Source organism: Narcine bancroftii, chromosome 10 (assembly GCF_036971445.1).
Source record: "Narcine bancroftii isolate sNarBan1 chromosome 10, sNarBan1.hap1, whole genome shotgun sequence".
NCBI classification, from domain to species: domain Eukaryota; kingdom Metazoa; phylum Chordata; class Chondrichthyes; order Torpediniformes; family Narcinidae; genus Narcine; species Narcine bancroftii.
Genome location: NC_091478.1, coordinates 27,629,787 through 27,654,583, shown reverse-complemented (window position 1 = coordinate 27,654,583; position 24,797 = coordinate 27,629,787). Strand labels below are relative to the sequence as shown.

At 43.5% G+C, this 24,797-nt stretch overlaps 1 protein-coding gene across 12 annotated transcripts in view; it reads right to left on the bottom strand.

The window, feature by feature from the left end:
* The window catches only part of r3hcc1l (R3H domain and coiled-coil containing 1-like), a 271,007-nt gene that overhangs the window by 29,516 nt on the left and 216,694 nt on the right, over positions 1-24,797 (bottom strand). The gene's annotated exons all lie outside the window — the stretch shown is intronic.

The following is a 24,797-nucleotide window of genomic DNA, read 5'->3' as shown; positions in this document are numbered from 1 at the left end:
GGATTTAGGGTACACAGAGAGGAACCAGGAAGAGGATGTGAGGGGAAACAGGAGAGGGGCGATGGGAATGGTAAACTGGAGAGGGGTGGGGTAAAACGGCAAGTCCGGATGTTTACGGGAGGCTGGATTTTGGCAGATTAGGTTGGATCAGAATGTGAATGTGACTGTGTGAAAGGAAGGGCTGGGGAGAGAGTAAATGTAACTCATGAATTAAAACAGGATTCAGAAAGAAGCAAATTATTGATCAGTTTTGTGAATGACATGTCTTTCTTTGGCTTGGCTTCGCGGACGAAGATTTATGGAGGGGGTAAAAAGTCCACGTCAGCTGCAGGCTCGTTTGTGGCTGACCAGTCCGATGCGGGACAGGCAGACACGATTGCAGCGGTGGCAAGGGAAAATTGGTTGGTTGGGGTTGGGTGTTGGGTTTTTCCTCCTTTGCCTTTTGTCAGTGAGGTGGGCTCTGCGGTCTTCTTCAAAGGAGGCTGCTGCCCGCCAAACTGTGAGGCGCCAAGATGCACGGTTTGAGGCGTTATCAGCCCACTGGCGGTGGTCAATGTGGCAGGCACCAAGAGATTTCTTTAGGCAGTCCTTGTACCTTTTCTTTGGTGCACCTCTGTCACGGTGGCCAGTGGAGAGCTCGCCATATAATACGATCCTGGGAAGGCGATGGTCCTCCATTCTGGAGACGTGACCCATCCAGCGCAGCTGGATCTTCAGCAGCGTGGACTCGATGCTGTCGACCTCTGCCATCTCGAGTACCTCGACGTTAGGGGTGTGAGCGCTCCAATGGATGTTGAGGATGGAGCGGAGACAACGCTGGTGGAAGCGTTCTAGGAGCCGTAGGTGGTGCCGGTAGAGGACCCATGATTCGGAGCCGAACAGGAGTGTGGGTATGACAACGGCTCTGTATACGCTTATCTTTGTGAGGTTTTTCAGTTGGTTGTTTTTCCAGACTCTTTTGTGTAGTCTTCCAAAGGCGCTATTTGCCTTGGCGAGTCTGTTGTCTATCTCATTGTCGATCTTTGCATCTGATGAAATGGTGCAGCCGAGATAGGTAAACTGGTTGACCGTTTTGAGTTTTGTGTGCCCGATGGAGATGTGGGGTGAATGACATACTATTAAAGGTATTGCCATGGGGGGAGCATAGTTAGTGCAACACTCTTACAGCACCAGTAACCTGGGTTCGAATCTGTCACTGTCTCCCGTGTCTGCGTGGGTTTCCTTAGGGTGCACCAGTTCTTCCCAACCTCCAAAACATAGAGGATATGTAGGTTAATTGGGGTATTTTGCTGGCATGGGCTTGTGGGCCAGTAGGGCCAGTTACTGTGCAATATGTCCAAAATAAATCTCAATAAAGTCAACATAATGGATGAAATCTTGCTTGCTCAATTTATTGGATTACATACCTTGGATAAAGGGGAAACCAGTAGTTGTAGAATATTAAGATTTCAAAAAAAGATTTGTGCAGTTGGTGCAAAGTTGTTGGGGAAAATACATTATTCGTGTAGGAAGTTGGTGCAGATAGAAGATAGGCTGACAAACAGAGAGTAGACTTAAGGAATAGGAGCAGGATTCTACCTGCTTCACCATTCAATAAGATCACAGTTGATCTGGCTGTGGACTCAGTTCCACCCAGCTGCCCCTTTCCCATAACCCTTAATTCACCTATGATGCAAAAATCTACTTGGCCCTGTCTTCAATGCATTCAGTGAGGCAGCCTCGACTGCTTTCTTGGGCAGAGAATTCCCCACAAACACTGCTCTCTGGGAGAAGCAGTTCCTCCTCATCTCCATCCTAAATCCTCTCTCCTGAATCTTGAGGTTATGGATTGCATTGATTTTTAGACTCACCTACCAGTGGAAACAATTTTCTTGCCTCTACATTATCTATCCCTTTCATAAATTTATGTTTCTAAAAGATCTCCTCTCATTCTTCTGAATTCCAGCGAGCTAACCCCTTCATCTTTGGGATTAGCCAGAACCACCTCCAAAGGCCTTCAATTCAATTCCCCCAGCAATTAAGGCCAAAATTCCATTTTCCTTTTTGATTACCTGCTGCACCTGAAAACCAACCATTTGCAATTCATGCACAAGCACTTCCAGGTCTCTCTGCCCAACGGCACGCTGCATAAATTATTTACCATTCAAATAATAGTTTGCAAACACCATGGTTGATGTAAAAATACAATGCTGTAGAAACTCAACTTTATCTTTCTGTTACAAAGATACATAACCAATGTTTCAGGCTTGGGCCTTTGATAAAGGTCTACTTTTTTTTTCTGCAAAGTGAATCTCATGAACTGAATAAAACCAACGTTGTACTCCAACTTCCAGACCCTTGCCCACTCACTTAACCTATCTATATCTCTCTGCAGACTCTCCACATTCTCTGTAACATATAACGGTGGCACAGAGGTCAAAGCGAACTCCTTCGCGTGAAGAGAGGCAAGGAGAGGCCACAGAGATATGGATATGTTGGGTGAGTGGGTATAGATCTGGCAAATACAGTGGAATGTGGTGTAATGTGAAGTTGGACATCTACAACATCTCACTGCAGCAGTCCACTGTCCCCACAGGTTTTAAGGCAGTCACCATCATCCCGGTGCCCAAGAAGGCAATGAACTAAATGACTATTCCCCCCCCACCCCCCCCCCCCAGCAGCATTGACGTCTATCACCAGTCACTCAAAGCACACCTTCCAGCAACACTGGACCCATTCCAGTTTGCCTGCTGTCCAATCTGGTCAACAGATAATGTAGTAGCCTTGCCCCTCCATTTGTCCTGACCCACCTAGAGAACGATGCCTCATTTGCCAGACTGTTGTTCGTTGACTTCAGCTCAGCATTTAACATGATCACAGAGGCTGGTGGATAAACTGTCCTCACTGGGACTCAACTCCAATCTACAACTGGATTCTGGACTTCTTGATGGAAAGACCAGTCTGTCTGGTTGGGAGCAAAATGTCAAGCCCCCATCGCACTGAAGCATCTGCGCACCTCAGGGCTGCATGTTCAGCCCGCTACTGTTCACGCTGCTGACTCGTGACTGCATCACCAGGTTCAGCGGCAACAGAATCATCAGATTTGCAGATGATACAACAGTAGTTGGGCTCATCAGCAACAATGAAGAGACGGCTTACAGAGAGAAGATTCAAAGGCTCATAAAATGGTGAGAGAACAATAACCTGAATCTCAGTGTGGACAAGATAAAGGAGATGATTGTGGACGAAAGTCAACCATCCTCCACTACACATCAACAGTTCCGTCATGGAGAGAGTGGAGAGCATAAAGTTCCTTGGAGTGCAGAGAAGAGATGACCTATCCTGGACCCAGAACACCTCTTCATTAGTCAGGAAGGCACAGCAGCTGTTACGCTTCCTAACGAGGTTGAGAAGGACGAGGTTACCAGCCCCCATCCTGACAATATTTTATAGGAGCGCAATTGAGAGTGTCCTATCTGACTTCATTATTGTGTGGGATGTCAGCAGCTGAGCATTGGACCAGAAGTCAATAGAGGGTCATCAAAACAGCTGAGAGGATCACTGGGGTCTCCCTTTCCTCTATAGACAACATTTACAGGGACCATGGTCTAAATGGGGACAAAGGAATTATAGAGGACCTTTTCCCTCCAGTGCACAGTACCTTTGACCCACTAACATCAAGAAGGCGGTACAGGAGCATCAGACTCAGGACTGTCTGGCGAGGGAATAGGTTCTTCCCGCAGACTGTGAGATTGATGAACTGCATCTTGTAACCATGACAATCATCCCAAATATTTATATATATTTACTTTAATTATTTATGTGATCTTTATGTATTGCATACTGTGTGTTTTTGTGCACACATCAAAGTCTGGAGCAATGCGGTTTCGATGGTTTGTATATTACACAGAAGATAATAAACTTGCACTTGAAAATGCTGAAAATACTCAGGCTTGACTGTTTCCAGAATTTTTGTTACTGTGTTGGATGCAGTTTGAGAAAGTACGCAAGATATTGAGCAGTCCTGGCAGGATGGGAGGGTGCTCCGTGATGTGGCAGAATCTGGTCACTTTTTAAAATTAAGGAATCATCTATTTCAGAGAGGATTTTGCCCCTGAGGGTCGTGATCCCCCTTGGATCTCTTTTTCACGAAGGGCAGTGGAGCAGAGGATTTGAATATATTGTTATGATAAAGTTGGATAGATTCTTGATAAGCAAAACAGTTAAAGATTACTCTAGGCCCACAGGAATGTAGAGTTGGAGTTGGGAGAGGGCAGAGAGGGTTGAAGTCTGTGCCCAATTTATACAACATAGAACATTACAGCTCAGTATAGCCCTTCAGCCCATGATGTTGTGCCAATCTATAAACACCTACAGAAAGAAAACGGGACCCTCCCCACCTCATAATCTTCTATTTTTCTTTAATCCATGTGCTTGTCTAAGAGTTTCTTAAATGCCCCTACTGTTTCAGCCACCACTACCAATCCTGGCAAGGAAGTCCGGGCACCCACAATACTTTGTGTACAAAAATGTACCCCTGATGTCTCCCCTAAACTTTTCTTTGTACAGATGCCCTCTGGTGTTTGTTACAGCCATCCTGGGAAAAAGGTACTGGCTGTCCACTCTATCTATGCCTCTCATAATCTTGTAGACCTCTATTAAGTCACCTCTCATCTTTCTTCACTCCAAAGAGAAAAGCCCCAGCTCTGCTAATCTTGCCTCATAAGTCATATTTTCCAATATGTTACCATATTTTGAAATTCTAGTAACAGCCTGGTAAATCTTCTCTGCACTCTCAAACGGTGCACTTTATATAGCAAGTATAAAGATACATAACCAATGTTTCAGGCTTGAGTCCTTCATCAATGTATGGGCAAAATGTAGGCAGAAATGGGCGCTTGTCTACATTTTGCACATACCTTGAAGGGCACAAGCCCGATACATTGATTATGTATCTTTATCTTTGCTATATAAAATACACTGTTTGACCAGCTGAGTTTCTCTAGCATTATATTTTTACAGAGATCTATGGATGCTTCTTTGTGTTGTGGGAGAAGAAGAAAGAGAGGGGGTGGGAAAGATGGAGTGGGAGAGGGATGGAGGGTGAGACAGAAGGAGTCAGTGAGAAAGAGATCTCTCAAACAAGAAAGCATTGCCCAGGAGAAGAAAAAGAAAAATTCAGTGAACGAGGCCACAAGTGACACTTTAGTTTAACCCTTTATGGAATTACTTTGCAGGAAGCCTATAATATATTTTTTAAAATCCATGTGAGTCGATCTCTACACATTTGGATGGTCATGGGCTCTGTGAAATGCAGATTTAATTCAGTTCCTACTCTAAGGTTCAGTCCTCAATTTTCAACTTCAGCCACATTTGCACATCCACAGTTACAATGCAAACTTCTTATGTAAAATGTCATGTTGTATTTCACCTTTCTGACACTGGGGAAGTGTTCAGTTACAAAATGTCAAGCCTTTACTGGCAGATTGCAAAATGATGGCACTTCCAGAGCGGCTGTGTGGTTCTTGGAATTCACCATTAGAAAATTTAGCATGAGTGAAAATTTGAAAAAAAAAGAGAAAATATTGGAAATTCTCAGCAGGCCAGAACACATCAGTAAGTCAATCAATTTGCTGAGTATTCCTGGTATTTTCTGTTTCCGATTCAGAATTCCAGCATCCACAGATTTTTTTTAATGAACGCTATAGATAATATATTGACAGCAGGATACAACAAACGTGAAATAGAAATAAAATTGTGGCAAATGTAGACAAGCGTAGATGTGGAATGAACTAATTTCTAACATCGAGTTTTTCATTAAAGTAACATAAAGATTTATTTAACTCTACAAAAAGTAGACAGAAAGATAAATACCTTTCCCATTCAGTTATAAATAAATATAAAAAATAAATTATCTTCACAAGCTCCAAAGATTAATTTTGATTCGATTTTTTTCAGAGCTTGTGCAAGATTGGCTCAACATTCCCACTGCAGGTAAACCTTTCTGCACAGTTTCACCCAGAGGTGGAGCTGTAAATCAGGCTGCAGTTAGGAGAGAATAGGCTACATGCTCAGAGAGCCCAGAACATAGGGCAGAGTCTTGTGATTAGAGGTAAGATGCTGAGAATTAAATGAAAAATTTTTTTCACTTGGAGAAGGTGATTAATCTTTGGAATTCACTGCAACACAAGGCTTGGGCTTGCTGAGCCGATGACAGCATGTGAGATGTATAGATTGTGGTACACTTGGATATAGGGACTGAAAAGGAAAATGGACATTGTTTAAAATAAATGACTCGATCTGACTGAATGGCAAAGCAGGCTAAAGGGGATGGATCACCTTTCCTGCTTTTTCTTATGGAGGGAATGCAGGGAAGTGTGGAGTCATATCTCATTCAAGGCAGGAAAATCTGCTAATCCGGGAAGATCCAGAACCTTTCATCAAAATGGAGCCTACAATGGGCATTTGCTATATTATCCAGTTGATATAGAAACAGGGAGATAAAATCAGAGCCAAATTCTGCCTTGGTTTAGCTCCAAGGTTCAAGGTTCCTTTTATAGTCATGTAATCATGCATTAAAGATGTAGTACACATGATATACTTCAACGTTTCTCTGCCGTAACGTAGACACAGCAACCATGAGCATTGCTTGGTGCTCCTTTCAGTACGAGAGGAGAAGCAAAAGAGACTCCCTTCAGGAGTCACTGAGTGTCAGTGGATTTGCCTCCAGGGCTCCCGCAGCCTCTGAAGCCGCACATACTTCCTGTTCGATCCACCGGCAGCCTGAGTTCCAGATCCAAATCTATGACACCATCAAAAGCTTTCAGTACCCGAAGGCCTTTTGGAGCCCTTATTGCCCTCAGCATCTCTTTAATCCTTGTTCTGATACCCTGGTAGCTATGAACCAGTCTCCAGCAGCCCACAGCCTGTGTGGATCCTTCAATTGCAAGTTGCCAGCAGTCCATAGCCACTGAGCCCCTTGCTGGTCTGCTGCCATGGTCACCATACTGAAGAGTTAACTCCTGTGCTTCTCCTTCAATGGAGAAAGTGTGGGGGGGGGGGGGGGGGATGTTCTCCCCATTTCTGGTGGCCTGTGCCAGAGTACGCGACCCCTTGTGGTACACTGTTCAGCACAGGCGCCTCCATCTTGGTCACAGACCTGTGGTTTCAGGATTTAAAATAACACATGGTCAGCTCCTTCAGCAGGTTGTTTAAAGGCGGTGCAGAGCCATTAACATGAGAACTGGGCACTAGGACCCTGTGGTGGAGCCTGCTCTCCCGGGTCTGCACCAGTGGCAGTGCCACCATTTTGTTTTGAATGAATGAATAAATGAAGTTTGTGAACAAAGAATGCATAACTCACAAGAACATAAGAAACAGAGCAGGAGTTGGCCATTTGCATGTTAAACCTGCCGTGTCATTCAATCAGATCCTCGCTGTTCTGGCCGTGTATTCAGCTCCAATTAAATCCTGTATAATAATCCATCTGTCTGTGCCTTGAATACATTCAGTGAGGCAGCCTCCACTGCATCCTTGGACAAAGAATTCCACAGATTCACTCCTCTCTGGGAGAAGCATTTCCTCTTCATCGCTGTCTTAAATCTATCCTTCATCGCTGTCTTAAATCTATCCTCTCTGAATCTTGAGGTCATAGCTGCAGTTCGAATCTCATCTGCCAATGGAAACAACTTTCCTGCTTTTATCTTTTCTATTCCTTTCATCCTTTTGTATGTCTCTATAAATCCCATCCTCATCCTTCTACTTTAGCCTGTGGCTCAGGAATTATTTAGTTATTGCCAACTGTTTGTTGCAGTTTCCTGCTCATGCATTGGGTATAACCTTTCAAGTTCAAGTTGATCATCTGACTGTACAGATACAACCCAACGAAACAGTGTTTTTCCGGACCACGACGGTCACACATCATACACTCACAGTATGCACATAATAATCACATATATACACAAAGATATAATTAAAAACAAATATAAGTAAATATTTTGGGATAAGTTACTCAGTTATAAAATGCTGTTCATTGATCTCTCACAGCCTGCAGGAAGAAGCTATTTCCCAGATTGGCAGCCCTGATATTGATGCTCCTGTACCTCTTCCTTGAGGATAGTGGGTCGAAGATACCGTGTGCTAGATAGAAAGGGTCTTCAATAATTCTTTCAGCCCTATTTAAGCTACGCTCCCAGTGAATGTCATCATTAGGGGAAAGGAGACCCCCATCCCTTGAATACTTGTCTGATGCCTTGCAGGTACTGTCCCACACAATGAAGCAGCCAGTCAGGACGCTCTCAGGTTGCCAAGAAGGGCGTCAGGAGCCTTGCCCTCCTCACCCTCCTTAGGAAGTGTAGGCACTGCTGAGCCTTCCTGACTAATGAGGAGGTGCTGTGGGTCAGCATTACAACAGGGACTACAGTTTAGAAAGTACTCCACTGGCTGTGAAATGCAGGCAAGGTGCTGGGGTTGACAAATGAGCCAGAAAAATGGCAGTCCGGCAATTTTTTTCTTCCTACAATTAAAAGGTTTCTGCCTGTTCGTAGCATCATTACACAACAGTCTAGCAACACGAGGACAAAAGAGACTGGACGTGTATGATGAAATCTTTGGAGTTACTAGTCATCGAAGACTGGCGGCTGGAGACCAGAATGAATGACTGTCTCATTCCTGCACACCACAAGCAAGCACCAATTAGTGTAAAACACGGAAGGTGGAAGCAACAGGTTCCTACTTGAGTGCTACTCTCCTTAGTCTTCACACCAGTGTATGATATACTTTGCATCTTTTCATCTTTCTAATCTTTTTAAAAATATTTTTATCGGTTTCATCAAGTAAATGTTACATAGGTACATGATAATAAAGTTTTAACAAATCACATAATAATAAAAATGGGGTTAAGACTGATGTTACATTGAAAAAAAAAACTAAAAAACCCACTGCACTAATTGTCAACCCCCCTCCCTTCGGAGGCTACTGGCTCAACATAATAAAAAAAGGAAGGCAATTAATGGGGTCAAAAATATCAAAAGTAAACTAACCTTACAAATTTTGAAAATAATTAAGAGAACCCCATAAGGAAACAAAGTTAAGATTAATTTCAGCAGTGGAGCATCTAATTTTTTCCAAAGTCAGACCTGCATCATATCAGACAGCCATTGAGTAAGAGGTGGGAGGGACAGCATCTTTCCACCTCATTAATGCGGGGCTTCTAGCAATAGGGGAGGCGAGGGCAACTCCGTCTTCCTAAACTTTTGAAATGTAGAAAGCAACATATTTGTACAATTGCAGTAGACATTCCAAGTCCTGGTCAACAGAGAAACAGGTCATCCTGACCACCTGCTTTTGGGAAAATATTCCAATTAGTTCCATTTCTCTGCTGCCCCGTGAATCTCGCTTTTTAAAGTATGTCACCAATTCCCTTTTGTGAGTTACTTTGAATTGCTTTCCATCACTCTTTCAGACACCACATCCCATTTCTATGTTAATTACTCCACAAAGATAAATTCTCACCTCCCTTGAGCCTTTCGCCAATTGGAATAAATCCAATCCCTCTGGTTATTGACCCCAAAATTTTCAAGATTCCTTTATTGCTACGTGATAGTACAGAACATATATTACACATAATTGCCTTCTGCCTGGCCTCAGGCAGGCAGGAGACATTAGTGTCGCCCGGTGCCCCTTACAGTACAAGAGAAAGAGAAGCAAAAGAGAGTCCCTTCAGAGGCACCGTATCTGTGGATTTGCCTTCTGAGCTCCTACAGCCTCTGTTTGATTCATCGACAACCTGAGTTCCAGCTCCAAACCTCCAACACGATCAGGAAGTTTTCAGTGCCCGAGCCCCTTCGGGAGCCCTTCTTGCCCTCAGCACCCTCTCGAATCCTGGCATCAATACTTGGTTCCCAAGAGCCAGTCTCCAGCACCCCGCAGCCCATGAGGCTCCCTCAGCTACTGAGCCCCTCGCTGGTTTTCTGGTGTTGTCACCACCCTGTAGGGTCATCTTCTTTGCTTCTCCTTGTCAGCAGCAGGGTGTTCTCCCTCTTTCTGCTGCCCTGCGCTGGTCCGATGCTCCCCACAATCTGTAACCCCAAGTGGCTGCTGACATGCACGGGTTGCAGGATTTTACTTGCAAACACCTTCAGCTCCTTTAAAGCCTGTATGGACTCAGTGGCAGTAGGACTGGGCGGTTGACCCCTTCGGAGTGGGGCAGTGTCTCCTCTCTCAGGTCTCTCAGATCTGCATCAGTGGCAGCGCTGCCGTTACAGTAGCTCTGGCATTTCCGCCATTTTTGCAGACTTACATACATGTCAGCTATTAATATGTAGTGCTTAATGGTTGTATGTGATGTCATGTATGTACATTCTGACAATAAATCTGAACTTTGAACTTTCAATATCAAGCATTTGGAGAATGGGGAGAATCAAAGAAATGCCAGCTGGAACTGAGAAGTACTTCTGTCTCACTGGCTCAGTGATTTCGATTCATTTCTGACCACCAGTACCATGTGTTTTGCATGTTCTGCCTGTGACCTCGCACTTTCCTCCAGGTGCTCTGATTTCCTCTCACATCCAAAATGAGTGCTGATTGGCTGGTTAATCAGCTCTGGTAAATTATCCCAAGTGCGGGTAGGGGGTGCTGGCTTCAGTGGAGCATTGTAATGTGGATTGCGGAGGGTCAAATAACCCCTCTGTCGGGAACCTGATTGGAAGCCACCTGACATGCCAATCAAAGTCAAGCCTTGACCACAGGACAGTGCACACCTGGTCATTGATCCCTTTAATTGGATTATCGTTACCTGGCCAAGACCCTCTAGATGATGGCACTATAAAGCTCACCATGTGGGCCATCTTCCTCTTTCTCTTCTGGGACGAAATCAAACTCCACTCCAGGTTGGGAAGCATGGGCAACGCTGGAGGATCGTTGGAAAGGTGTGCGCAGATAAACGGTTGAGAGATGTAGTAGTGTGCCTAGTGTTTCTAGTTTAGTTAGATAAGAGCCAGGTTTGCCAGGGACGTCAAAGGGTGGTGGGTATCACTTGTCATAATTTGATTGTAAAGCCTTCTACGCGAGTGGTTGCGAGTGTATTGTTTAATCCAGTGTGTAATTGTGTCTTTTAACTCCTCTTGTGACTCCCCTACACATGTAAATAAAACGCCACTGTTCAATCACTGTTCAGACTCGTTAACCTTTTTTTCAAACAGACAGCATGGTAACTTTGGCCCACGAGTCTATGCCATCCAATTTACACCCAATTAACCTATATCTTGATACATTTTTAATGATGGGAGGAAACCGGAGCCCTAGGGGAAACCCATACAGACAAGGGGAGAATGTACAAACTCCTTATAGACACCACGGGATTTGAACCCTGGTCCTGATCACAGGCGCTGTAAAGGGGTGGCACTAACCACTATGCCAACTGTGCTGCCCTTGGGACCGATTGAACCAGTTTCACACACAGGCATCAGGGTGAAGCCTCTGGTTATATGAGAAGTTACAGGGGAAGAAAGTTGGGAAATAGGCCAGGCGGCACACGGCACGGAGCAGGCCCTTTGGCCCAACTCATCCATGAAGACCAAGACCCATTTTCCTTTGGGTCCCATACTCTTCTAAACCTTTCCTCTCTGCCCAAATGAATTTTGAACGATGAAACCGTACCCATTTCTATGATTACCTTTTGTACCTCGGTCTGGATACAGATTACTCTCTGAGTGATGGCTCAGTGAGCCAGCAGATTTAATAGGCCATATAACCTCCTTTGAGAGACGTGGCAATGTGAAACTGCAACTTCTGTCGGAAATAAGGCAGCTCAGTGATTAAAAGGAAAGGTTATATTTTTGTTTATGCAGATCCAAGCAATGGCATCATCCTCTGCTGTGCAAAAAAAAGCAAGAGAGCACAGATGGTGTCTTATCAACCTGCTACCAAGAATAAAATCCTTCTGCACTAATGACATTTTATTTAAGCAATGCAGCGCGAGTGCAGGCTCATTTCTAACTTTTAAAAAACATTTGGACAGGTACACGGAGGGGAGGCATATGGAATGATATGGACTGGGTGCAGAATAATGATTCTATCTGGTACAGAGGTGCCAATGCACAGGACAAGAGAAAAACTAAAAGGAGTTGTGACTTTGGCTAGTACCATCACGGGCACCACTCTTCACTCCATCGAGGATATCTGTAGAGGTGGCGTCTTAAGAACACAGTCTCTATCCTCAAGGACCCTCACCACCCAGGCCATGCCACCTTCACACTGCTACCATCAGGAAGGAAGCCTGAAGACGAACACCCAATGGTACAAAACAGCTTCTTCCCCTCCGCCATCAGATTTCCGCCACAGACACTACCTCACTTTCTCTTATTTTTGCACTAATTTATTTATTTTTAATTTTATAGCAATATTTGCCCTGTGACGCTGCTGCGAAACAATGAATTTCATGACATGCTCATGACGATAAATTCTCATTCTGAATTTGGCAAAATAGGGCCAAAGCTCCTATTTTCTGTGCTGTAATGTTCTATGGTTTTATTATGCCTCATGAATCGGAAGTGCTCATGGAGCATATTTTCTCAACACGTCATGGATTAATTGCCCATTATTGGAGGTCCTCGATTTCAACCCCCCCCCCCCCCTCTCTTTTCTGTAACTTATTTATTGCACATTGATTTCCTCTGCAGTTTGCTGCTTAAGTCTTCGTAGCAATCTTCGGCCATTGCTATTATCAAAGGCCAATTCATTGTAGCCCCTTTGTTTTCAGAGATTCAACAAAAACAAAGATGTGGAGATCAGCAGGCAGGTATATCAGATTTCCAAGGAAGCAAAGAGTTAACAGCGCTCTGGTTGTGGGTAATAACTGTGTTATGGCCTGCGATGTAACAAATGTCTTGAAGAGGAAGGTGATTGCATATGTCAAGCGGAAAAAGTCCCCTTTCCAATCAAACACTCAAGTAATGCTCCACTGTGCTTTCCCTGTAATGCCAGTGACAGCCATGCAAAATGAAGTTTATGCAGCATTATTGCTGGTTAAAAATAATCTGGTGACATTCATACTCCAGCCAACTGCCTCGATTCATACTCCAGCCAACTGCTCAATCACCTTCACTGCACTTTGCCTGCTCTTAACGAAAAAACCTTATCCATCAATCTCAATGAATTTTTCAATCACACGGTTCCCACTAATTTTTTTCCCCCTTATATCTTGGCAACAGCAGAAAATATCAACTATTTCAGTAAGCTTATGTAAAGCAGAGTCAATAGTCCAGGCATGGATTTACCCTGGGGCCATCATGTTGATGCAATCATGAAGGAGGCTCACCAGTGGCTACACTTTGTGAGGAGTTTGAGGAGATGTCATCAAAGACTCTTGCAAATTTCTACTCGTGGAGAGCATTTGGACTGGTGGCATCACTATCTGGTACGGAGGTGCCAATCCACAGAGCAGGGACAGGCTACAGAGAGATGTAAACTCGGCCATCGCATTTGTGGGCATCAGTCTCCACTCCATTAGGACATCTACAAGAGGCGGTGTCTCAAGAAAGCAGCCTCTATCATCAAGGACCTGCACCACCCAGGTCATGCCCTCTTCTCAAGGCTACCATCAGGAAGGTGGTACAGGAGCTTGAATGGCACAAAAACAGCTTCTTCCCCTCCATCATCAGATTTCTGAATGGACAATGAACGACAGACACTACTTCACTTTCTCTTCTATGCCCTAAATTTATCCAGTTTATTAAAAAAATGTAATTTATAGCAATATTTGCACCCATAATTCTACAGCAAAACAACAAACTTTGTGACACATGTTCATGGCAACAAATTTTGATTCTGAATTTTAAATCACAGCATTCTCATTCATTTTTCCTCCTAGCTCGTGGCTACAGGAGACAATGTTAAATATTTTGCAGTAAGCTTACTTAAAAGGCATGGATCTGACGGTGATGACACTTGAAATGATACTGAGGCACTCAATCCACCGTTCCTACCTGCTACTTATGCTGCCTCCTGTGGAACACCACTTCCTTTCACTTATCAAGTAAACAACCCCCCACCCCCTACCCCACCTACCCATGCACTTACGGATCCCTTGCTGCCCATTCTGCTATTCTCCTTGACATAACACTATGGAGAAACATGGAAATGCTGGAAGAACTCAGCAGGGTTCACAGTGTCCATAGGAGGTAAAGATACAAGTGCCACTCTGAAGGCTTTTTGGAAAGCCAAATATATTGCATCTGCTGCATGGCAACGCAATTTATCTTGTTATTCTTTTTAAAAAAAGATTTATCAAGCATGAAATCCGCACTCTAATCCACATTAACTGGCCGTTATTAGACATTTCTGTTCTCCAAACGATTTTTTATTACATCTCTAAGCAAGGCATCAATTATATTTCCCATAACTGGTGTTAAGCTAATAATTTTGAGGTTGCTGGGTTTATTCCACTTTGCTTTCTACATCCAGGAATCACTGCTTGTCAGCTCATCATTCGTATCCTAAAGAATTATAAATGCACCGTAGCACTTCTATATTATAATAGGCAAGAGTGCAACTTAGTGGGATGTGGGTTTTCATTTTGTCTAAACGACTTTTGTTTAGTAATTATTCTGCCGAGCCCAAACGTAAATCACCGTACATCATCTTGATCATGTCCAGAGGTCAGTGATGAGTGAAGTTACACAGAGATCTGTCTGGGACCTTTATGATTTTTATAAATGACCTGGATGCAGAAGTAGACGTAAAGATGCAATGCTGGAGAAACTCATGAGGTCAAACAGTGTATTTTATCTTCTTCTTTGGCTTGGCTTCGCGAACGAAGATTTATGGAGGGGTAATGTCCATGTCAGCTGCAGGCTCGTTTGTGGCTGACAAGTCCGATGCGGGACAGGCAGGCACGGTTGCAGCAGTTGCAGGGGAATATTGGTTGGTTGGGGTTGGGTGTTGGGTTTTTCCTCCTTTGCCTTTTGTCAGTGAGGTGGGCTCTGCAGTCTTCTTCAAAGGAGATTATACAGCAAAGATAAAGATACATAACCAATGCTTTGGACTGAGCCCTTCATCAAGGTATGAAAAAATGTTGGTAGGCACCCGAAGGAAATGGTGCAGGGGGACCGACAGTGGGCAGGAGCATTGTCCCACAGGCAGGAGTTAATAGGAGGATAAGGAAGGGAGGGCACTGCAGCATACAGAGGGATGGCTCTGTGAATGGAAAGAGAAGGGGGTGGAGAGCTGAAGTAAGAAGACAGATGGACGGGGAAGAGAGGGCGAACAGGGAGTAGGCTAATAGAAACCAGAGAAGTCAATGTTAATGTCATCCGATTGGAGAGTGCCCAGATGGAAAATCAAGTGTTTTTCCTCCAATTTATGGGTGGTCTTGGTGGAACAGTACATGAGGATGAATATTCTTGAGAAGCACAAATGGCAGATGCTAGAATCCTAAGCAAATTGGAGGGACTGAGTGGGACAGGGTGTGTCCATGGAAAGAAAAAAGGCAGTCCATGTTTTAGAGCATGACCCTTGCTCATTGGTGAATAATATTCTGTGCTTTACCAATTCAAAGATTCTAGACACCTCTTCCTCAGCATTTCATAGCAATACTCACCTTCTTCTTTCTACCCACCTCAAAATCCTCTCCCCAGGGACCCTTAACTGGATGGATATTTTCTCATCTCCTTTCATTTCTTTGCTTTCCCTGGGAATGAGACTTGTGAGCAAGGAAGTGGGGCACAAAAATGAAATGGTTTGCCTCTGGGAGATCCCTGTCACTGATGCGGACAGAGTGAAGAAAAAGAGGGATGGGTCCGTAAGTTTGCAGGTAACATGAAGGTTGGAGGTGTTGTGGAAAGTGTGGGTTGTCATAGGTTACAGTAGGATATAGACAGGATGCAGAGTTGGGCAGAGAAAAGGCAGATGGCGTTCAATCCGGACAAGTATAAAGTTAAGTCAAACGAAGGCAGAGTACATGATGAAGGGCCTTGATGAAGGGCTCAAGTCTGAAAAGTTGGTTATGTATCTTCATCTTTGTTTTACAAAGTACACTGACCAGCATTCTGCTTTTACTTCAACCACACTTTCGTGTTTTACTTCTGTGCTGCAATGTTCTATGTATTTTATGAGTCTGATGGTGTTGGTGAGTCCAGCATTTATTGCCCATCCTTAGCTGTCCTTGAGAAGGTAAAGGGGAGCAGTCCTTCTGAATATGCCAGCACAGCGCTGCTGGAGTTTCATGAAGAACTAAACGGAGTGACTGCTAGCAAACACCAATTCTCACCATTCCTCTCTCCCGTCCTCCTAAACCATATCCAATTAACACCTTTTGTCTGTTGGTCTCTACTCCTCCCTCTGCCTTTTTATTAAAAAAAAATCAATGCCTGCCTCCTTTTTACTCATACCTTGAAGAAGGGCACAAGCTCAAAACATTGGTTAGATAGCTTTTCCTCCACAGATGCTGCGAGGTCTGCTGGCTTCCTCCAGCATTTCTGCATCTTTAACCCCTCCCTCTCGCCGAGGAAGGGCATTGATCAAACAGCTGAAGGTGGATGGATCTAGGCCTCTGGCTTGAGGCACTCCTGCAGGAGAGGAGATTGTGATTGAGATCATTCAGCCTGTCTGGTAAATACCAAAGCAAAGTAATTATTACCTAATTCTGCCATCTTGCTATCACGACAAGATAGGTCATTACCTCTGTCCCTTGGTGTCTCTATCTCTTATTATTTATAGCTCTGCAAAATATTAATCTTATTCTTAATTTAAACTTTGCTCCTGATTACAATTTGGCTTTCTTTCTGGTTTTTCCTCCTGTATTCCCCTTTCTTTCTTTAATCATTGCCCATGTAATGCTTTTAAATATATTTTTACATTTCTTTTACCATTCATTGTGTTCTTATTTTTAGTGGAGTCTCAAACACTTTCATTGATGTCCTTATGCTAAATTTATCAGCTTTCTTCTCATTTAATTTCTCCCAAACTTCATCTACAAGTCTATGACAGGAATAGTTAGGGTAGACAACAGCACTATTTTCCCAGGGCAGGAGTACAAATACCAGAGGACATATGCATAAGGTGAGGGGAGGAAAGTTCAGGGGAGATGTCAGGTGTAAGTGTTTTACACAGAGAGTAGTGGGTTCCTGAGATGCATGGCCGGGGGGGTGGTGGTGGAGGCTGGCACAATAGGGACATTTAAAAGACTCTTGGTTAGGTACATGGAAAAAACAGAGGGTTATAGATATGATGAAGGGAAGATTTAGATTGTGGAGTAGGTTTATATCTGTTGAAAGGCCAGTACTGTGCTGTAATGTTCTGTGTTCTAACTTGCTCTCGTTTCCCTGAAACCAGCATTTGTCTAACACCTATCTTGCCCACAGTCCATCTGTCAACTTTATAAATTGCTTGCCATAGACTATATCACATTCATAGTTCTTACTGTAGAGAAACAGATTGTTCGGGCCAACTCGCCCATGGTGACTGAGTTATCTACCTGAGCTCTTCCCATTTCCCACATCCCTTGAAACCACTCCCAGTTGTCCTAACAACTTGTTTCACACACCCACTCCATCTATCGAGATAAAGGTGCCCTTCAAGTCCCATTTAAAGCTTTCCCTGCTCACCATTAGGCCCTTTTATAGATTTTCCTACCTTGGGAAAATAGACTCCCTTACCTATGTCTCTCATACCTCCTACCCTCAAAATAGAAAAGGCCCAGCCTGTCCAGCCTCTCATGACTCGAATCCCCCATCCTAGTGATGTTCTTGTGAATTGTTTGCCCTGTCAAATGCATCTGTGACTCGTAATTATCTTTTGTTGATCTCCAACAAATTTTAATGGATCATCCCACATATAGATTGCCAAGTTAACAAGTACACACTCGCAAGATCATTTCTTTAACCTTTCTCGAAGATTGGAATCTGTGACCATGACTCCCACTTCCAATGAGCTATGGACAAAAACGTCCTTCACACCATCCCATGTCTATGTTCTCATTTATTTAAGTACACTTGGGCATATTCCATCTTCTACTGCTTGCTTTGTTTTCAGCAAGGCATTTAATTCTTAAAAAAATGGTATTATTCACTGGAGTTCTCAGTTCTCTCAGTGGCCACCCATTTCAATTTCCTGCCCCATTTCCATGCCGACATGTTTGTCCATGGCCTTGTGCACTGCCAGACCTGCTGAGTTCCACCAGCATTTCTGTGCTTTCACTTTTTATTGCTGACTTCTGCTGTCTCCTTGGACAACACTGCTTTCATTATCAGGATAAGGTACTACAGCAGGAAAGTTACGAAAGTGGGAGAGCATGAGTTTTAAAGTTACAAAACATTCCATTGAACACTTCTGAGGGCTTGGATATAAATGAGCAAAGCACAATGTTGTTGATGTGTGGCACTGTTGTGAAAACACATACATACCATAGTGAATTTGAATTTAAAATTTGCAGTAGCCTTGTAAATAATCTTTTATATGCTTGCTTTTTTATATTTAGTTAAAAGGTTAAGTTAGCAAAGAAACTTTTAGGTTAAACTGCTTGTAACACAAGATAAGTGCTAGAATGGTGATTACAAGACAGTTGTCTCACAAGAGGGCTTTAGACTATGTAAAAAACAAACAATCAAGCTGTTCATTTCATTTATATAAACTGTAAGATAAAATTGTGGACAGTGTATTAGCTGAGAACAATTTCTTAGTATCTTGCCAACCCTGGGGGTGTCAAGACAGATGTTAGCGGCTCGAAACGTTTGCAGTTGATGAGTGAACATCTCTTCTGAGGGACTGAATCTCTGAATATTCCAAGTCGGAAGGAGGGCATTTGACCAATCTGGTTAGTTCGGGTTTGTTCAAATAACAACCCAATGAGTCCCACTCTTTTCCAATATCCTGATAATATTTTTTTCCTCTGTGGGGTATTTATCCAATTGCCAAATTGAAGGCAATCTCTTTCCATTATCTAATCTGTGGTTTATTCCAAATCATAACTATTTGTTCGATAAAATCATTTTTTCCTCAGGTGGCTTCTGATTCCTTTGCCAATCACCTCAAACCTGTTTTCCTTTGGCTATCCATTAGGCAGCTCACTGAAATGAGTTCACGGCACAATTTTAAACACATGGATCAATAAACAATGGAGTAGCAGCGCAGTATAAATCCAGTATTGGGAAAATGTGAGAACGAGATTTCCTTTAAACCTGCAGAAACTAATAGAAGGAGGGTCACTTGGATGAGCTATCAGCCATAAAGCTCAGGAAGATATGAATTTCAATTGTGATGTAATAGGACTATAAGACATAGGAGCAGAAATAGGCACCCCCCCTTCTCCACACAACCTTTGTTGCCCTGGTTAATCAAGAACCTATCAATCTCTCCCAATGACTTGACCTCCATAACTGCCTATGGCAACAGATTTACCATCCACTGGTTAAAGAAATTTCTTCATATCTCTGTTCTAAGTGGGCACCCTTCAATCCTGAAGTTGTCCTAGACTCTCCCACCTTAGGAAACAACCTTTCTCCATATACTCTGATCCCCCCCCCCCCCCCCAATTCTCCTAAATTCCAATGAGTACAGGCCCTGAGCTGTCAAATGCTCCTCATATAATAAACCTCTCATTCTCAGAATTATCCTCGAGAACCTGTGTGCTGAGTTAATTGATCCTGGCTAGGTCATTGGTGGGAGACTAGTTTATTTCAAAAAGGATGTGGAAAAAATGTACTTTCTCTTGGGAAAGGCTTCCATATTCAGCTCCAGCTACCCAGGTTTAATCCTGACCTTGGATGCTGTCGTGCAGAGTTTGCACAGTCTCTGTCACTACATGAGGTCCCCCCCCCCACCACCCGAGTGCTTTCTGGAATTTGCCTGCATCCCATAGATGGGTTGGTAATTGGATGGTGTAAACTGCCTCTTGGTATAATGGGGAGGCAGAGTTTTGGGTGGGAGCACACTGGGAGAATTGGTGGGCACGTGAGATAGAATAGATTAGGGACGAGGGGTGGATGTGCATGCTCTGTTAGCAGAACGGACTCAATGGGTCAAATATCCTATTGTCAGAAATATTAAAATAATAAAAATGGTAATCAGCACCACACCAAACTGCGACTTCAATGCAAACGACTAAAGACCTTTTAAATTAATGTTGAAAAGATGTAAAAGTGTTTGAATTTTCACTAATTATTCAACTCATCCTAATTAGCAGATAGCTAGCTTTGCTCTGATATAAAGAAATAATAATGTAAGGTGTCACTTCACAAGAACACAACAGGATCCGTTCCTTGAATTTGAGCGGGATGGTTAGTGTAGTGTTTAGAGCAACGCTGATACAGCGTCAGTGATCGGGGCTGGGGTTCGAATCCCACGTTTTCTGACATGTCTGCGTGGGTTTTCCCTGGGGGCTCTGGTTTCCTCCCCCCTCCCCTTCAAGATGCATTGGGGGGTTGTAGGTTAATTGGGTTGGCCAAAATAGCCTGTTACAATGCTGTACGTCAAAATTTAAATTTAAAATTTAAAACTTGACCTATCATTCAATATGGTCATGGAAGGGAAGCTTATAGACTTGCAGATGCTGGGACCTGAACAAACAACAAGCTGTTGGAGAGACTCAGTGGGTCAGGCAGCATCCATGGGGAGAGATGTCTTTCAACATTTTGGGGGTCAGGACCCTTCATTGAGACATTTATTTATTTTTCAATATTTAGTCATGATAAAGAGTCTCACTGTGAAACGATGACTGACGTCTCTCTCCATGGAAGATGTCAGACCCTCTGAGTTCAGATTCCGATTTATTATCAGAATACATCCATAATATCACGAACAACCCTGAGATTCTTTTTCTTGAGGGTGAGGCAGAATGACCTTACTGGCAGTGCAAAATAAATGGACCCAACAAACACATGTAAGCAAATGAATAAATGTAAACTAACTGTGCAAAACAGAGAAAAAATATCAATGAAGTGCAAAAGTAAGAGTCCTTTAATAGGTCTTTGATTGAGTTTGTCATTGAGGAGTCTGATGGTGGAGGGTAGCAGCTGTTCTTGAACCTGGTGGTGCGAGTCTTGTGGCACCTAGACCTCTTTCCTGATGGCAGCAGTGAGGACAGAGCATGTGCTGGGTGGTGTGGATCCTTGATGATGGCTGCTGCTCTCTGATGGCAGCATTCCCTGTAGATGCTTTTGATGGTGGGGAAGGTTTTATTTGTGATGTCCTGGGCTGAGTCCACTGCCTTTTGCAGAGCTTTTCATTCAGGGGTATTGGTGTCCCCATACCAGACCATAATGGAGAAAGAGAAACACATGTCTTTCTTTGACTATCACGACCTAACTTGATTAAATGTCATTTGTCTTTCATTGGTTTTGAAATGAGATAAGAGTTTATTGTCATAGATAGAAATACACTGTACAGATGCATATCGATCTGCCCACCATTTAATCATAGAACATAGAAAACCTACAGCACAATGGTCTGCACACTTTCCACCATACATCTGTAGAAATTTTCCAGGGTTTATGATGTCATACCAAACCTCTGCAAACTCCCGAGGAAGTAGAGGCACTGATGTGCTTTCTTCATGATGTCATTTGTGTGTTGGGTCCAGGAAAATTGGTTCCTCAGGACTTGGTTCCTCAGTCAGCTCACTGTATGATCATGGATGATCTACGCTGGCCTCTTCTGTGTCAGTTCCCCACAGTCCTCAAAATATTTCTCAATGACCACTCTAAATACTTCTGTTATCTAGCTTGCACTTCTCCTCCCCCTCCCTCCGCCCTTTGTCAGTATCCACAAAACATTTCATAAAGTTGTAGACAAAAGTGAAACTTGGAAACAAAGATCTTCTAGAAAAATGATGACATCCCAGCTAATTTAAATAATTATCAGTTAGAAGGCAGGAAGCTGTCAATCAAATATATATTTGACTAACTCTCATGAAGCTTGTATTTGATTTGAAGAGATGGGCTTGACCTCTTTCTCAGTTGGCAGCAAAGCTAATCAATCATCTTTAAAGTGGGTATGCAGACTGTTGTCTCCAGAGCTTCTCAGCCAATGCACAACCATGTGAATGGAGCAACAATTATGGAGGCAAACATGAGGTCTAATATCTGCACAGGAAGATCTGGCAATGAAAACCTGAGTGTCCAGGAATGCAGGAGACTGCAGAAAGTGAGAAACTTGGCCATCACCCATACACTGAAAATATCTATGTGAGGCGCTGCCTCAAGAAGGCAGCCAACACCATAAAGGACCCCCATCACCCTGGTCACAACCTCTTCTCGTTGCTCCTTACTGGTAGAAGGTACAGAAGCCTAAAGACCAGTACCTCTAGGAGTTATCAAGCTCTTGAAAGTTTCTAGTACCACCCTATCTCTAAACATAAAATACTTCAGGATCACTAAAATATCTATCTGTACTTTTAAAGTTAGTTTTTTCTTGCACTAACTGCAATTTTGTATATTTATCTATAATTTTCTGTCATGGTGCAGGGTGGTAATCTAATGTGTACCTATTATAGTCAGTGTATCTTATATATGGCTGAAGCAAGCATGAATTTTGGTGCATCTGTACAGTGTATTTATATCTATGACAATAAATTCTTATCTCATTTCAAAACCAATGAAAGGCAAATGACATTTAATCAAGTTATGTCGTGATAGGCAAAGAAAGACATTTGTTTCTCTTTCTCCAGTGACATGGGTTGAATCTTCCAGACCAAAAGACACAGGAGCAGAAATAGGCTATTGAACATATCGATCTGCCCACCATTTAATCATAGAACACAGAAAACCTACAGCACAATACAGGCCCTTTGACCCACAAAGTTGTGCTGAACATGACCCTATCTTAGAAATTACTAGGCTTTCCCAAAGCCTATCTAAAAGACCTTAACGTATCCCCCTCCACTACTGTTGACAACAGCCCATTCCACGCACTCATCACTCTTGCTGTAAAAAACTTACCCCTGACGACAACTCTTCTGTACCTACTCCCCAGCATCTTAAACCTGTATCCACTTGTGGCAACCATTTCAGTCCTGGGAAAAAGCCTTTGTCTATCCACACGATCAATGCTTCTCATCATCTTAAACACCTCTCATCCTCTGCTGCTCCAAGGAGAAAAGGCCAAGTTCACTCAACCTGTTTTCATAAGGCATGCTTCCTAAACCAGGCAACACCCTTGTAAATCTCCTCTGCATGCTTTCTATGGCTTCCACATCCTTTTGGTAGTGAAGTGACCAGAACTGTGCATCAAGTGGGGTCTGACCAGGGTCTTACTTAGCTGCAACATTACCTCTCGGCTCCTAAATTCAATTCCACGATTAATGAAGGCCAATACACCACATGCCTTCTGAACCACAGAATCAACTTATTACTATATTCTGCTGTCATATTTGACCTACCAAAATTAACCACCTCACGCTTATCTGGGTTGAACTCCATCTGCCATTTCTCAGCCCAGTTTTGCATCCTATCAATGTCCCGCTGTAACCTCTGAGAGCCCTTTGCACTATCCACAACACCCCAACTTTTGTGTCATCAGCAAACTTACTAACCCATCCCTCCACTTCCTCATCCAGGTCATTTATACAAAATTACGAAGAGTAAGGCTCCTAGAACAGATCCCTGAGGAACACCACTGGTCACCGACCTCCATGCAGAATATGACCTTCTACAACCACTCTTTGCCTTCTGTGGGCAAGTGAATTCTGGTTCCACAAAGCCATGTCCCCTTGGATCCCCTGCCTCAATATGCATGGGGAACCTTATCAAATCCCTTGCTGAAATCCATATACACGACATCTACTGCTCTTCCTTCATCATGTAAAGCACGACCTGTCCTTGACAAAGCCGTGCTGACTATTCCTAATCATATTATACCTCTCCAAATGCATCTCAAGATCTTCTCCATCAACTTACCAACCACTGACTGATCTATAATTTCCTGGGGACATAGAGATTGCAAATCTGGAGCAAAGAGTAAACTATTGAAGGAACTCTGTGGGTCGAGCAGCATTTGTGGGGTTGGTAGAGGGGGAAGGAACTGTCAACAATTTTGGGTCGAAAATATGCACGAGGACTGAGAGGGCAGTGGGAAGATATAAAGAGGGAGAAGGCCAGTGGGTGAGTGAGGAATGGCAGATGGAGCCACATAGAGGAGGGGGAGATTGAAGGTGGAATTGGTTGCTGGAAGGTAATGTAAGGACACAAAGTCTACCAGTGCTGAATCTGATATGTCATGGGAACTGAAGGGAGAGATAAAGAGTAGAAGGAACCAGATGGGGGAAGAGGCTTGGTGGGTGAAATGCATGGGTAGTAGGTGACTGGAACCAGGAACAAGAGGGGACAAAAATGAGTGTTAGGGGAAGAGGGCACTTGCTGGGGTTATGGGACAGGGAAGAAATATTTTCCTTGTCTGCTTCTACCTATCACTCACCTGCCTCTGTCTCCTGAGTCCAAACTTCCCCCTCATGGCCCCATCTGCCTGTTATCCTTCCCCCCCTCCTCACTCACCCATAACCTTCCAACCTGTGCCTCACTTCTGCTCTTTACAATGGATCTTTTCTCTTTCCCGTCTTATTGCTGATGCAGGGTCTCAACCTCAAACATTGAGAGTTCCCCTCTCTCCACAGATGCTGCTCGACCTGCAGAAACCCTCTAGCTGGTTGTTTTCTGTAAAGAATCCCAATTTTTTTTTGGATAGAGTGGGAATGTGGAAATGCAGCAAAGCTGGGAACTGGCTTCCTGTCTCCCTAAGTTACGTGACACTACAACACATGAAGCCAAATAACTGGTCACTCCTGTTACAAGGAGCTGAACACTGTCATAAACACAATAGAGAAAACCTAC